This window comes from Amblyomma maculatum, chromosome 1, assembly GCF_055883805.1.
Source record: "Amblyomma maculatum isolate TAMU_Amacu chromosome 1, ASM5588380v1, whole genome shotgun sequence".
NCBI lineage: Eukaryota > Metazoa > Arthropoda > Arachnida > Ixodida > Ixodidae > Amblyomma > Amblyomma maculatum.
In genome coordinates this window covers 333,862,973-333,877,661 of record NC_139344.1, presented here as the reverse complement: position 1 = coordinate 333,877,661, position 14,689 = coordinate 333,862,973, and the positions used below count along the sequence as shown (strand labels likewise).

The 14,689-nt window shown below is 46.7% G+C and overlaps 1 protein-coding gene across 1 annotated transcript in view; it reads right to left on the bottom strand.

The window, feature by feature from the left end:
* Nucleotides 1–12,540, bottom strand: part of Tollo (Toll-like receptor Tollo) — a 37,939-nt gene extending 25,399 nt beyond the window's left edge. The window contains exon 1 of the mRNA XM_084587620.1: nucleotides 12,013–12,540. The gene's annotated coding sequence lies outside the window, so the exon portion shown is untranslated. The remainder of the gene's footprint in view (nucleotides 1–12,012) is intronic.
* Nucleotides 12,541–14,689: the final 2,149 nt, after the last annotated feature.

Below are 14,689 nucleotides of genomic sequence, written 5' to 3'. Positions count from 1 at the left end.
AAAATGAATTCAGCATGCTTTTATTGCCGTTTTCCGAATTAAGCAGAATAGTCAACCACGACATGGCAGTCAGCAAAGTGGCCTTGGAAGGAGGGTAAAGTTAATATCAATAACTATAGTAAACAAAAGAAGTGGTATCTATCTCCAAAGAGAATCGCAATCGATGGGAATGCATTTCGGCATGGGCAATTTTGTTCCTTCTTTCTTCCATTTTTTTTTCTTTTAGCTTCATTTAACCCTTGTGTCGTAAAAGAAATCGACAGATGCATAGTTAGCGTTCGTCTTCGTCTGCTCTCTTCGTTCCTGTAGCAGGATGCTTTCACTACGGCAACAATTCGCATCATATATATATATAGCCCGAATTCGAAGACGGTTCGCGAATCGTCGTCCAGAGGAGCTGTACGCGCGCTAATGGGGCCATCGTATACAGCGGTCCACGCCGTCAACATCGGTTCTAAATCTGCCTCTTTAGTGACGCGTCAAAGAATTCGCGGGTCGCAAATGACATTCTGGCTGGTTCAAATGGAGGATTGAGGTGAGCAAAAGCCTGCAGCGTCTGCTCTTCGAGGCATATCGCATATCTGTTGCAAACTATTTTTGTCAAATGGCTCATAGTGGCTCCGTATTTAATTCAGCTGATGTGTGCGTATTCGTCTTGAATCTGACAGGGACGCTTGTATTTTGGTGGCGGCGAAATGTGAAAACCCTCGTGCTAGGACATTACCCTGTACCGCACTAAGCAGCCTCATGACGGCCGAAATCAATCCGCCGCCCTCCACTAGAGTGCTCTTCATATAACACAAAATTCCTCCTTGGCATCCCTCCTTCTACTCGTAACAAAGTTCCACGCATTGGACTTGAGATAAATATTGCATCTCCCCTCTCACTTTCTCTTAACGGAAGAAAAACAAAAACCAGCAGGATACGTTCAAGTGACGTAGACACTACGTCACTCTTGTGTCACGTATCACATCCAGAACCGGCCGATGTCACTACCACTTCCGGTGTTTCCACCAATCAGATGATTCGCCTTTCAATAACGAAGCAAATTCGGAATACGGACCCAGGAGCTGCAAAAATGTCCTCCAGTGTGCAGCGATGGCCGACCAAAAACAGAGAAGTTTCGCAGCCGTGTTACTTTTTCCTGTTCTGCAGCTGGTCGCGTATGGCGCTTTTAGCTACCTGCAATGTTTAGACTACCTCACGCAAATTCGACGTCAGAGTGCGATACAGCAGCCTTTTACAAAGCAGTAGACGGTGTTCCACCAAAGCATCTGCTCTGAAGCGCTTCTAAACAAAAGAGGAAAGAAAAAAGAACAACGAGGGGAAACTCTATGCCTGCGCCAATATAAACTTCGCATATCAGCACTCCTGCCGAAGAAATCTACAAGGGGGCTTTGCAGCATTTTCGAGGCGCTTTTTGAAAAGTGCCTCTCATGCAAAGACGCGTACACACCGACAGGCGCTTGTCATTTGTTTTGCTCGCAAAAAGGACGGCTTCCGGATGTTGTTTGCAGCGCGAGGTGCCGAGCCGTGCCTCGCTTTGAAGAGCGGCAGGTGCTCAGTGCATCGAAATGGCGAAGAGATCCGAATGTACTATAACCATTACAATTCAATTTCAGTTCCATCACTAACCGGTCTCGTCATTTTTTTCCTTCTCTCTCTACTCCTTCGTCGTTGGTGGAAGCACCGTTACAATCCTATCACCGGTACTGAACGCTGTACGTTATGTATACGAAGAATAGAACTCGAGCGGAGAAAAGGAATCATGGTGTTGTAGCTCCGTCCAAACTCACAAATAGCACACTACATTTTCACTAACCCGTCAACAGTACGTGAGCGCACTAACTTCATCCAGAAACTCCCGAACTATCTGAAACTCCAAAATGAACGGGTGGATGTGTTAAAACTCATTTCCTGCGACATCTTGTTTGTTCCGCAGCCGTTATATTGGGCACCCATTGCTCCGTCGCTGAAGGAATGATGCAAGTACTGTCTAATTAATCTGAAGGCATAACATAAACAGAATGGTAAAAAATTGAATACACGCCCTCCAAGCAACGCCGTGCACATCAGTTGTCGCCGAATGCGCTTGCCAGTGGTACTGGACAACCTCGCCCCCACTTTCCACTGCTCTTCATCCTCCTCCTATGGGCGCACCCGTGGAAGTTCGTGTATCAAACTATGGGCTGATAAGAGCCTTCACCACTACCCTCCAGGCTTTCCACGCGAAGCGAATGGTATACAGCTCACTGGGTCGAAAATGCGTCGCCGTCACCGTTGCCGTACCCATAGTCTTAAGAAAAACGTGTCGGAAAACAATATACACGTAATTTCATATCGAAACAGTGAAGCAACCGTTCTTTGCGCAACGTTCAGGACGGTGTCATATCATTTCGCTTCTAGCGTATTTAGCACCCTCTATAGTCAAGCTGGAGGCCAGTTTTCGATAGAGATTCGATCTGGCGATGCTGCCTGGGGTTAATTGTAAGTGCACATATGTCCACCGAGAAGTCAGACGATAGTACACCTTCTTTTTCCCTAACCCCCCCCCCCTCCACCCCCCTCCACACACACACACACAAATGCAAAAGTTCCACGTGAAAGCGGGCTTCTCCAGCATTCTAAGGCGCATCTCAGAGAATGAAATTACTTTTTCTGCCCCCAAAGTGGGCGACGAATGTGGTTCAGCTGCTGTCATGCATGTGGTATATCTTAATTGATACCTTGATAAAAACATTTCAGCCCGCTGATTTTCTAGGCCACCTACTATACTTCTGAATTGACACTTTATTACTAAGGGCAATGCTTCAGTAGTTAGTCTATTTATTATCTTTACACATTAATTAAACTCGGTGAATGAAAAAAATACTGCAGACTAGACCGTCCGACTCTACCTAACTCTCAGTTGATTTAACTGGGGCTGGACACCCAGCTTCTTTTTTTACTCTATGATTACCTTTAGCTAGCATAAGCATGTAAAAAGGGCTCATTTGGGCTTGGTTACAAACATGAACGAAAACTGGGTAAGGCTGATGACAAAGCGATTTATCGACGTTTCGACCACCAGGCCGCGGTATTTGTCAGGTTGACTTGGCTATTCGTGAGAGAGAGAGAGGGAAATAGATAATGTGTGCGCGCGCTTGTGTGCGTGCGTGCGTGCGTGCGTGTGTGTGTGTGTGTGTGTGTGTGTGTGTGTGTGTGTGTGTGTGTGTGTGTGTGTGTGTGTGTGTGTGTGTGTGTGTGTGTGTGTGTGTGTGTGTGTGTGTGTGTGTGTGTGTGTGTGTGAGAGAGAGAGAGAGAGAGAGAGAGAGAGAGAGAGAGAGAGAGAGAGAGAGAGAGAGAGAGATTGATTGTTAGCCAGGTGAGTTCTGCAGTGCGGACCCATCCAATAACTACCAAGTAGTCTTCTTCGCTTCGATTTCAGTGAGTCTCCGACTAACAACGAAATAGAAAGTTTTCGCAACGAAAAAATGTATGTCCGTAGTTTGTTTTGTAGGGGGGAATATGTGAAAGTGGAATGCGTGATAAACCACGTGCATATTTTATACGGGGGGTAGCTTGCGTGTACAGCAGTCTACCTTTTATTCCTGCTTTCATTGGCGAGCAGCGCACCAGGAAAAGGCACAGAAAGGAAGAAGGCACAAGCGCTGCATTGGTAGAAGAGATTGGTTTAGTTGATTGGTTTCATTTTACCGAAGACGGTAACAGCACCATTAGGGCAAGGTGCGACGTGAAAAAAATGAACTAGAGAATTACAAAGAGTGTGCAGCGCTCACCAGATATCTGCTTCGCAAAAACTCCAAGAGATAATTTTGCACCAAAATAAAAGAAGGGGCAATCAACCGACAAACTAGCATGATGAAGTATCACTTAGAGAATGTCAAGACCAGCGAGTAGCATGATCATTTATATTATTATAGGTTACTACAAACAATGTACTTTTCGAAGGCGTCCATTGCCGAATTTTATTCTTCCCTAGCGTCTTTGGGCACGCGTCGTGCTAACATACACACAAGAAGTATTAATACATGAACTTTACCACGTTTTCGCACTGATAATAAATTACAGATGTTATCTTATAACCTGCCCCGTTCTAAACAGTTATCAAAATGCATCAGGATACACAAAAGCTGAGCTGCGCAAATATTTTGTTGAAATGTGATTTTATGCCTCCGCTTGTAGATTGTTGAAAACTTGCTTGGTTGTTAACATTTTCTTTTAAATTAGTACGCATTTTAAAAGTTTTCACCTTTCTTACATTTTAGCGTAAAGCTTATTAGTCAGTGTGTATATGTATTGAATTTTTTTATTATTATTATTGAACAGAATACTGCATCTATGAGCGATTTGAAAATTTCCTGTACCAGTCGTGTGCTGCTGCTTGTACGGGTTTCCTGGACACTCTCAAGCTGTCTAGGCAGCTTTTTTGCTGGGAAACCCTCCAGTTGAACCTGGAAATGAACTTAATGACTATTGACTATTGGCCACGGAGTGTCAACGCGCTGTCCATAGCAGTGCAGATAGGAGATAAGAAAAAGGGGGCAATTTCGAAGAGGGGAGGCTTCAGGGCCCCTTCAACGGATCGTCCGATGGAGACGGCATCACTTCCCTGTTTTCCCTCTGAGGTTCCGATATTGGCACGCTTTTAACACAGCAGCCGCGTCATAACTGGTGCCTATTACATGTAACTATATTTGGGTTAGGCATTGTGGTGTGGATGGCGATACATTGGTGCGGTGGTTATGAAATTTGTACTGTAGACCGCATATGTTGCTACTTAATGCACCCTAACCAAAACAGTTCCACTTCATGTTTGTGCAGCTGTCTGATGAAAGGGATATTTGTGAAAGTAGTATTCATCTATATAACGTGCATGGCATCAGCATTCTTCGAGGAAGATGAAGAGGGTCCTGTCGCGTTCAATGCCCAACTCGACCACGTCGTGTATTTAGGGCTAAATGGAGTGAAAAGAACGGGGAGACAAAGAACCGTGGAAAAATAGCACACACAATTCAGGGCGTGGTCTTTACCCCCTCTAGTCTTCGCTGAATAAAAGGGTGCCAACTTTGGCGCAACCACTACTGTTATCATTTTCTAGCCTGGACCCGGTTTACTTGTTCTCATTTTTTAATCTGAACCAGGTTTACTTCAGCTTTTGGTTGTTCCTGGGCCCATAACGCGAAAGATCATCGAACAATTTTCACTTTTCAACTTTCCTTCGCAAAGCAACGCACAAAGACCGGCGTGTTTATTCATGAGGATGATAGAAGCGCCGCTTTCTACTTCTGAAAATGACCAAGGCAGTTAGTAGGGAATTAAAAAATTGCCGTGCGCCTTTTGTTCCTTCACTTTTGCTTATATATATTTTTTTTTCTTTCACGCTGGAGGTTCCTTTTTCCACTCCTCGAGTGCTGCGTTCTCGTTGCCCGCAATTTTTACTCGTCTCGCGGAGCGCAGAGGCCGGCTGCGAAGAACTACAGCTTTCTTCTAAGCACTGCTTTGTGCATTTTGTGTTCTTTATTTTTACTGGCTTAAAGCGTGAGCAACGTGCCGCTTATGCCACAGTTTCGATCGCTTCTAAGGGCCCATGCCGATGCAAACACTTCTGCATTTTGACCTTTTTTTGCTTATTCTTATGCGAAGCTCTCGCGCCTCACCTGGCAGCAACCTCGCTTCTTACAACGTCACCTCGCAAACCGTAGTTTGTGTATGCGCGCATAAAAAGAACGCCCTCAGACCCTTGTTCTTGGCGGTGGCCGCTTTTCCTTCTCCCTGCAAGAAGAGAGCCTACATGCTAGAGTGCCTGTAAGAACAGCTGGGGCAGAAAACGCGGAGTGTTCTCCCGCGCTCCGTCGGCTCGGCTGACCGGAAGCAAAGTGCTTCGAGAGGATTGCCCCGTACGAGAAGCAGCACACTCGGGGCGGGGAAAGGGGGGGAAGGGCTGCAGGAGCGTCTTGGGCCAGCTCCATCTATTGTCCGCCGGCTGCTTTCCCAGAACCGAACGGAGAAGAGGAGCCGGCAAGCGGGCCGGAGAGGAGCGGCCGGGAAACGAAGCGCGAAAGGTAAATACCGCCCTAGCCTTCACTCACGTGACCGCAGACCGTGAAATTGGGGGCCCACCATATTGGACTGCGGCGACGGCCACGGCGGCGTTGGAAGTGAAAGCGACCGTGGGAGCCTCACTTTTGCCCAATAGGAGCTGTATATATATAGCGAGCTTATATTTTATATACACCCATGTATTTTTTCTCTATTCATGTTTGTAACTCACTTTCGAGTGCGCGCGCTCTATCTGGACCAGTATCCATATGTTCCGCGAACGGTGGCTCTTAGTTCGGGCATATAGTTTCGAAAGTTGTTCCGGAACTAGCCTCCAAATTCCGCGGAGGAACGAATCCATGGAGAGAATGAGCGCCCCTTGCGTCGGCGACCGCCACACGACCGTCCTGTGCGGATGATCAAGAAGCAAGACAGAAATGGCGTATAGAGGAAAAGTTTTCCATTTCCTCTACGACAGGAGGTGCAGTATTGTTTCAATTTCGCGTGGGCACAAAAAAAAAAAAAAAGGAAGTTCTCATCCCGAAAAAGCACTGAAACTGGCTAAGGACTGAACAGATTTTCTAAGTCGGAATTGGATAGAGGAATTGTAACGGAGTTCATGATAAGTTCGATCAGGACAGAAGCCTTTCTGGCACTTTCTGTAAGTACACTGGCTGAACTGTTTTTCGTTGATTTGAATGCGCGTTCTGTCACTTATATTTGCTGCTCTAGTATTTGTATTCAACTACAATGCTCTCTTTTCTGCGTACTAGTGCAATTCACCCTTAGCCCCCCCCCCCCCTCTATGGTAATGAATTAATTAATAATTAATTAATGCTTTTGTATATAGTCACCGAGAAGAGTATGTTTTGTAAGTATTCCGACATTTCTGTCCACTCTGGTGACCACAAAGGAGATTAAGCGGCTTCACCTTTGAGCACTACTGTACCGTGGTGAAGAATGCGTAGCGAAGTTTGAAACTCTTTGGAGTCACCAACAATGATAATCTTGTAGGAGATATACGAAGCTCAGATATTCCGACTGCCGTTTGAGGTTGCCTTATGCTAGTGTTGTGCAGGGGTTATTTTCGTTGCATAGCGTTCACTACATGTCGCGAGTTGGGCCCGAATGAGGTTTGGGAACGCGCAGAGGTATTGGATTACGATCGCTGTGGACGAATGTCGTCCTCTCGGTATGCTCTTCAACGCTTTGCTTCAAGCGATCCTCGAAAGCTGTGAAATTGATTATGCGCACTTTCGGTCAGGACGATAACAGTTGTAGGTGTGATACCACAGGTCGCAGAAGTGGCGCATTTGGGCAATCCACATTTTATTGTTTTTGTGGCAGATAAGCGCTCATAATAAATTATGTTTAGCGCAACGGGGAAACAACTCAAGAAAGAGGACAACACGGGTGCTTGTATTCTGTCCCCGTTGCGCTAAAAATCATTTATTATGTCTGGAAAACAACTATCTCAGCAGCTAACCCTCTTGAAGATAAGCGCGCAGTTATCGAATTTTTTTTAACTTATTGATGAGAGCCCGCCGTCAGAATAGAGGCATCCGATACAGCTGACGAAAAAAGTTGAAGGGAAAAAATGAGCATTTATTGGGGCGTAAACAACTAAACTCGACCGCCGCAAAAGAGAGAAAAAAAAAAAGTAATAAATTTTACCTGTTACTATTTTTAAGCAATAAGGAAACCTTGGGAACATCTTTTTTTCTCTCTCTCTTTTGTAATTGCAGTAACAATCGAACTGTCGATCATAAGGGTGCCTGCGAGCAGCAGGTTCAATGATAATAACTCGACAGCTTTAAGGTTCCCGAAGAATTCGGTGGCGCCGGCGCGTATAGAGAAAATCTGGATTGATCGAAAATGGTTAGGTTTGCTTTAGTGGTTTAACGTCCCAACGCGGCTCAGGCTATGAGGGACGCCGTAGTGGAGGACTCCGGAAATTTCGACTGACTAGAGTTCTTTAACGCGCACTGGCATCGCACAGCACACGGGCGCCTAGCTTTTCGCCTCCATCGAAAAGCGGCCGCCGAGGCCGGGATTCGATCCGGCACCCTTGGGAACAGTAGTCGAGTGCCGTAACCACTGCGCCACCCCGGCGGGGTTGATTGGAAATGCTTGACGTCTTACGTGGAACGGCAGAATGCAAATGGTAAGATGGCAATCGAACCCTTTGGGGCCATTGGGCACGCACGCACGCACGCACGCACGCACGTACGCGCACACACACACACACACACACACACACACACACACACACACACACACACACACACACACACACACACACACACACACACACACACACACACACACACACACACACACACACACACACACACACACACACACACACACACACTAAGTTTTTAAAAAGTACGGTTTGCCGTAGCATAGTTGAACAAATTCAGAGTCGCCTATGCTAACCTCCAATATTTTTTCGTTCACTACAGTTGATTAATTAGTAAAGATTAATTAGCTACTTTTTTAATTATTGGCTTGAGAGAAAACGTGTGAATGAAAAAGTTTCAGATCTTCTCGAAAAACGGATAGGTATACGTTGTTTCCTTCAAATTAGCGTTCACGTAAAGTGATATTTTTACCAGCCGAAAACGACGCCTTGCGTAATGAAAAAGATTTCCTCGTGGCTGCGGCGTCACCTCAAAGCCTCGAGACGCATCCGGAATAACCCGCTTTTCTGGGCCGTGTTGTCTGCGATGAAGCTGGTTGTACGCACTTGAAGAACGATTTAAGATAACAGTTGGTCACGTGACAGCATTTTCTGAAGGCCTATAAATAGGGTGGCGTAAGTCGTAGACTCGTAGCATGGTATTATATATGGTATAATGTGTGTGGCACAGGACCGGGTTAATTGGAGGAATATGGGAGAGGCCTTCGCCTTGCAGTGGGTACAATCCGGCTGATAATGGTGATGATCATATATGTGTGTGTTTGTGAGGGTGTATTACAGGTAATATCTAATGAATTTAATAATTAAGCGGTTATCAAAGTGCATTTCGGCGATGTGTGAGTGTACGCGACCGAGGATCCGAAGGAGTCGTTGACGGGCGCCATTGGCGCAGTCGTGTAATGCCCTTAAAAGGCGACAAGTGTTCGAACAACTTGATTTCATAATCACATTACATACCTTAGAATCCTCTCTCTCTCTAGCGCAAAAGCCGTTTTTCAAAAACACCACGCAAAAGTACGTTGAAAGAGCTAAAGCCAGGAAACCGGAACCGAAAATATAGGTTTCGACCAGTCCAGATAGAACGTCATCGCATACCAATCTACAGCGTCATGGACAAGGCCCCAGAGCATATCGTATACACGCTTATTAACTAAACTGTTTTCTGTGAGTGCTGTGGTCAGTTAAATCTGAAATGCTCAAATAAAGCTGAAAATTTAACCCTCAAGCAAACACAGAGCGCATATAGATGGCCGTGCATCCAATGGCGACGCACTCAGTTTCCCGTGTAAATATCCTCAATCGAGGCCCCGAAATTGGGAATTCGAGAATTATTGTGCCCTGCTGTAAAGCAACCGCTAAGATATTTACTGCTACGACGATAGAGGAAACCAAGGAGAACGTGCCGTAAAAGTTTGCTATACTAACCCGAGGAGGCCGAAAAAACCTCCGGAACTGTCCTTTAAAGGGGTGTCCTAAATCTTGTTCCTCTTTTAAGTCACGATGAAACTGTGCATGCTGAAAACCGAGAACGGACTTTTGTACGATAGTGTATTCCGCAGCTTACACCCACGCCTGCATGCCGAACACACGGTGCATCAGCGCATTGAAACAGTGCTTGTGAGTATATATACTTCCTCTAAACTACGTGCTATTTGTTACAGAAATGTATCCGAAAAGATCTTTAGCGAAAAGGATAAACCGCTCCGAGTTCTCAGAGTGGGAAAGGAAACACTAGGTGGCGCCGCGGCGCGCATTGCTTATCTATTGTTCCGAAATAGTGGCAAAAACGAGTTGCAGGAACAAACCGCAGAGACGACGGCGCAGTCTCTGCAAAACCTTGGCCTCGTTCGTAAGTCTCATTTTCTTGAGGTTTGGTTCTAGTTCGGAACAGCGGTCTTGGCTACACGGACTTCTACGTTACAAGTAATTGATTACTTGCCAAAAATTACATTGTCTTCGAAATTAATGCATCGGTTAAATTTTGTAAGGCGTAGCTTTCTCGATAAAACAATTGTTTTGTTTTTCAGTTTTGTAAGGCGTAGCTTTCTCGATAAACCAATTGTTTTCTTTTTCAGTTGTCGGTTGCTAATATTTCATTGTTTTTGTTCTTTTTTCAAGACCAATTATCTTTTAAAGCAGTGGGCAAAATGAACAAAATGCCAAACACTTGTGTTGCATGGGATTCAACGACTGTTTTGCGGAGAAGCCGCGCGCAAGGATGTCCGCACATGCAATCCCAAGCGGCCTGCATTTCACTGTCATTGTGCTCTGCACATTGAATTTCACGCGACGGTATAGAACTAAACACCATTTTAAGGTGGTTCTTATCTCCTCAGAAAGCGAACAACATCGAAGCGTGGCGCTTTGCGATGGGGCAAGAGTTATTCGTATGGTAAAGCAACTCAGACACATTTGGTTCCTGCTCCATAATGTTGAACTGCGCTTAGCTGTTTTTACAGCTGTCTGCCATCTATTTGTAAGTTTTGTAAGTTTTGCCCTTAACCTGCGGAGACATGGTTAAGGGCATTGACGAAGATCTGTCACGAACGGAAAGTAAGCACCGCGAATCATTCGAGTCTGCACCAAGTTCGCATGTCGTGAGTAGAGAAGTGTTATTTGTACAAAAAAAAAACACTTTATAGGCTTTGACTTCAAGATCTAGAAAACTGCATCTTGCAACTTGCCTCATCATCTTAACTGTGGTTACTCGTAGTCGTAGAAAACATGCATCACGGCCAGCATCGAGGGTGAGACAAAAATTGCTTTAAATGTTATTCGTTGCTGCTGAACTTTCGTATACTGACCATGTGACGCAGAGCGTTATTAACAAGATAGGCGATATTATTCAATTTTATTCCTTTCTTATATCACCACTTTGCTTGGTTATTATCGCAGCGCTATATATAGGGATATGACAACGTCAGAATGAGTGATAAGGGGTGGTAAAACTACTAAAAAACAGAGTTACAGAGAGTTACAGTTACAAAGAATGTTATCCTCGCCTGATAGAAAAAAGTAATAATAATAAAAAAAATCCTAAGGAAGCACTGAAGTGCACCAGCCAGAGAAGATAAGAAGGTGCTTTCCTTCTCGAGCCGCCATCTGACAGAGCTGCTGACAGCTATCAACGCGATAGCGTTAGAGGTGCCCCTCAGCGAAAAACCCGCCGTCGGATTAGCTATAGACAATCCTGACTAAGATAAAAAAACAAACAAAAGAAAATTAACTTATCACGTAGTGGAAGGTCGAAGGGACACTTAATTTTGCTCGACTTGGTTTAAGATCAGTGGTGGCAACAAGCCAGTCGATGTCACCGATATGATACGCCCCGGTAACTCGAAGGAATTATAGGGATCCTTTAAAGCTATCGCATCATAACTACCTTAGTGTTCCCCAGGATTTTGTAGCTTAGGTTTGCAATACCCGAGTTTAAATAAGCCCTAGTTAACGAAAAGCAACAGCAGTTTTGCCAGTTGAGCCGCTATTAAAGTTCAAAGACAGAGTGCAATAAAACCGAGACACAAGCAACAGGCGCTAGTGGTATCACTGGTATGTATGTCTCCGTTCTTCGTCCTTCACGTGTTTCTTGAGCTACACCCTTAAGTCGTCCATTAATTCAAAAGATATGGATGAGAGGGGGGGGGGGGGGGGGGGGGTTAAAGGGACGGCGGTTGAGAACACGTCACAATTCATCGCGCTGTCATGACAAGGCGCGAAACATCAGCTTCGCGAGAATGCACTGAAGCGGAAGGGAGATTCCTCCTTACCATGCCGGTCGCGCAATCACAGAGGGGCCCTCGGCTGATTGGGACGCCGCTGGTTGTGACGTCAGCTTCGGCGGTTATCCAAGCACTCTGCGTCTGCTCCAGCACACAAGGGAGCGTACAAAACAAGTGCGTTGTCGCGTGTTCAAGGCGTCGGGCTCTGAAGGCACAGGTCAAATGTCGTCATGACATCCGCACAACAATGCAACCAGAACCACATCGGCCGAGCAGCTCGAAGTCGATATTAACCACGTTCTTTCCTTCATAGATGCCGCTTTTCATAAGTTCGATCGGACTTCAAGCATTCACCACGACTGGATTTGCATCATGGAAGCGAGTTGAAGGTCAACGTAAAGATTCTGCGCACGGGTTATAGTAGCAGAACCCTCTGTATCCCCGAAGGGACGGAAGATCACAAGCCAAAGGAAGTCTTCCGGCGGAAGTGGCCCTGGTGGCCAGGCTCAGCCAGCAACTCTGTCCGTGTAGGCATGTCTTGACGAGCGCCCCAACGACCAGGCGTTCCGGGAACCACTGGCGGCAGCGGCGGGCTCCTAACGCGATAGCATCGGCTTGCGAGGAGCAGCGGGAGGAGAGATGGGAGGGAAGAAGGGGGGAGGGGGGGGGGGTGTTGGAGGCGGGCTGCTTTTTGAGCTTTGTCCTTTCTGCCGAGCAGAGCGGCCAGCACCTCGGATAGCTCCTCCGGCGGCGGCGGCAGGGGCCAGCAAGCAAGCAACGCCGACCAGTTTTTCCAGTTTACGGAGCGATCCCTCGCGAGCGCTAGAGATCGCCTGCCGCCACCACTACCACCACCGTCGGAGCGACGGCTTCAGAAGCAGCAACAGCAGCAGCATCTCAGTGCTCGTTGTTCGGAGTCCGCTCGGGCTGCTGCCGGTGTATATATCGCCACCGTCTCCTCCCCACTTTTATCTCGCGCGGCTGGGCGACGAGCCAGTTCCGGCGCGCTTTCTCCCCCTCGCCGAAGGAGAAGCGCCGGCTGGGGAGACGGGCGCGAGTTTTTATGGTAATGACGCGGCGCGTCTGCACGCTCACGCGGGGTCACGGGGTGCGCGCACCGCCGTCGACGAAAACCGCGCGCGCGGTTCGTGCTCGGGACTGCCCCGGCAGGTTATCACCGCTATCGCCCGGCGTTCTCTTTTGTCTTTCTTCTCGTCTGTCCGTCCGTTTATCTCGTCGCCACCCTCCTTCATCGATAGGCTCTGCCAGCGCTCATCTTTTTTCTCTGGCGAGTTTGTTTCTAGTTTCCGACGGGTGTACATTGCATTGGCCACACTGTCCGCCCGCATGTTATGGGAAACGACGGACCCATCACAATGCAAATGCCAGCGCCGAGAGTTCCCAGGCTGCAAGCAAAGCCTCTCGCACGTGTGCGGGAAAGGGTGGCGGAAAATTCGAATTACGAGTAAGTGGCCATATATGTAACTAACACGCAAAATTTGAATTGTTGCTAACCACATTCGCATGCACTAGTCGTGGGCAGAAAGATTCTGTACAGAGCCTGGGCAGACATAACTATGTCAGTGACGCTGACGTGATTGCTGCGCCAACTGCACCATAAGGTCTGCAACTTGCTCCACATCTGCATGTGCGCGTCTTCTTGTCACTTCCACCCATTCGACCCTTCCTTGGGAATCGGCCCGGTTACCTGCTCTTTCTTGACAAGCTGCAACTTTGCGGTGCCGCCTGCTTCTCCTTTCACGAGTACCTCGCTGCGTACTGGATGGGAATCATTGACACCTGTGTGCGCGAAAACGAATTCATTTATTTCTGCCTTGTAAAGTTACAGACGGCGGAGGCGCAGAAAAAGCTGTCAGAAAAAGCGTTGCAAAGCCGCAGCCCCCTTTCGCTTGACAGCGGCTTGCAGCAAGACTTATAAAACAAAGGTAATCGCACAGCGTTTTAAACAGATATGCAGTTGTTAACAGGTGCAGAAGAAAACGAAACATTACACAAAACTAAGGCAATATCACAATGGCAAATGCGGATGCAGCAGAAAGAAATAGCATATAGAAAAAAAATCATTAACGTACATAGCACGCAAAGATTTGTCTGACAAACTGAACGGGTCAAAATTATTATACTCATGCTCATTCAAAAGAGAAGGCAGAGTGAATTTGGGGCGTTCTCTACTTGAATTTATTCGAGTTGAGTTGGGGTAGCTATGCATGCCTTGTCGTTTAGCTTTTTTCTCGGGCATGCAGTTTTGCAAGGTTGCGTATATAATTTACGTTTCTTCGTGTTTGTAGTTTAAAACGGAAACTAAAACGATATTTATACAGGTTGTGGATCTTTATCACACCACTGCACCAAAGGGCAGTGATGTGCTGAACTGATTATGTAACAAACGTATATTCGACATTGCATCTGCGTTCTCCGTTGGTGGGATTTTCAGTGCGTGACACTGCGGGCAGCTTCGAGTGTGTTGTAAACGAGCCTATTCTTCTGCTTCGGAGATCCTGGGGCCGTACCAGAGATGCCCCTTTTGCGCCCTCCTACCGACGGCCATGGTCGTAGGTTCGACTCTCGGCTGAGACCTAAATGTCTTCTTTAAGTGAAATCACTTGCTTTATAAAGTTGAGTAATTTGAGACATGCGGCGACCTTCAATTCCCTCGGACGTCACGTTTTTCATACCAGCGTGCGGCGTTTTGAGGGAACTGCGC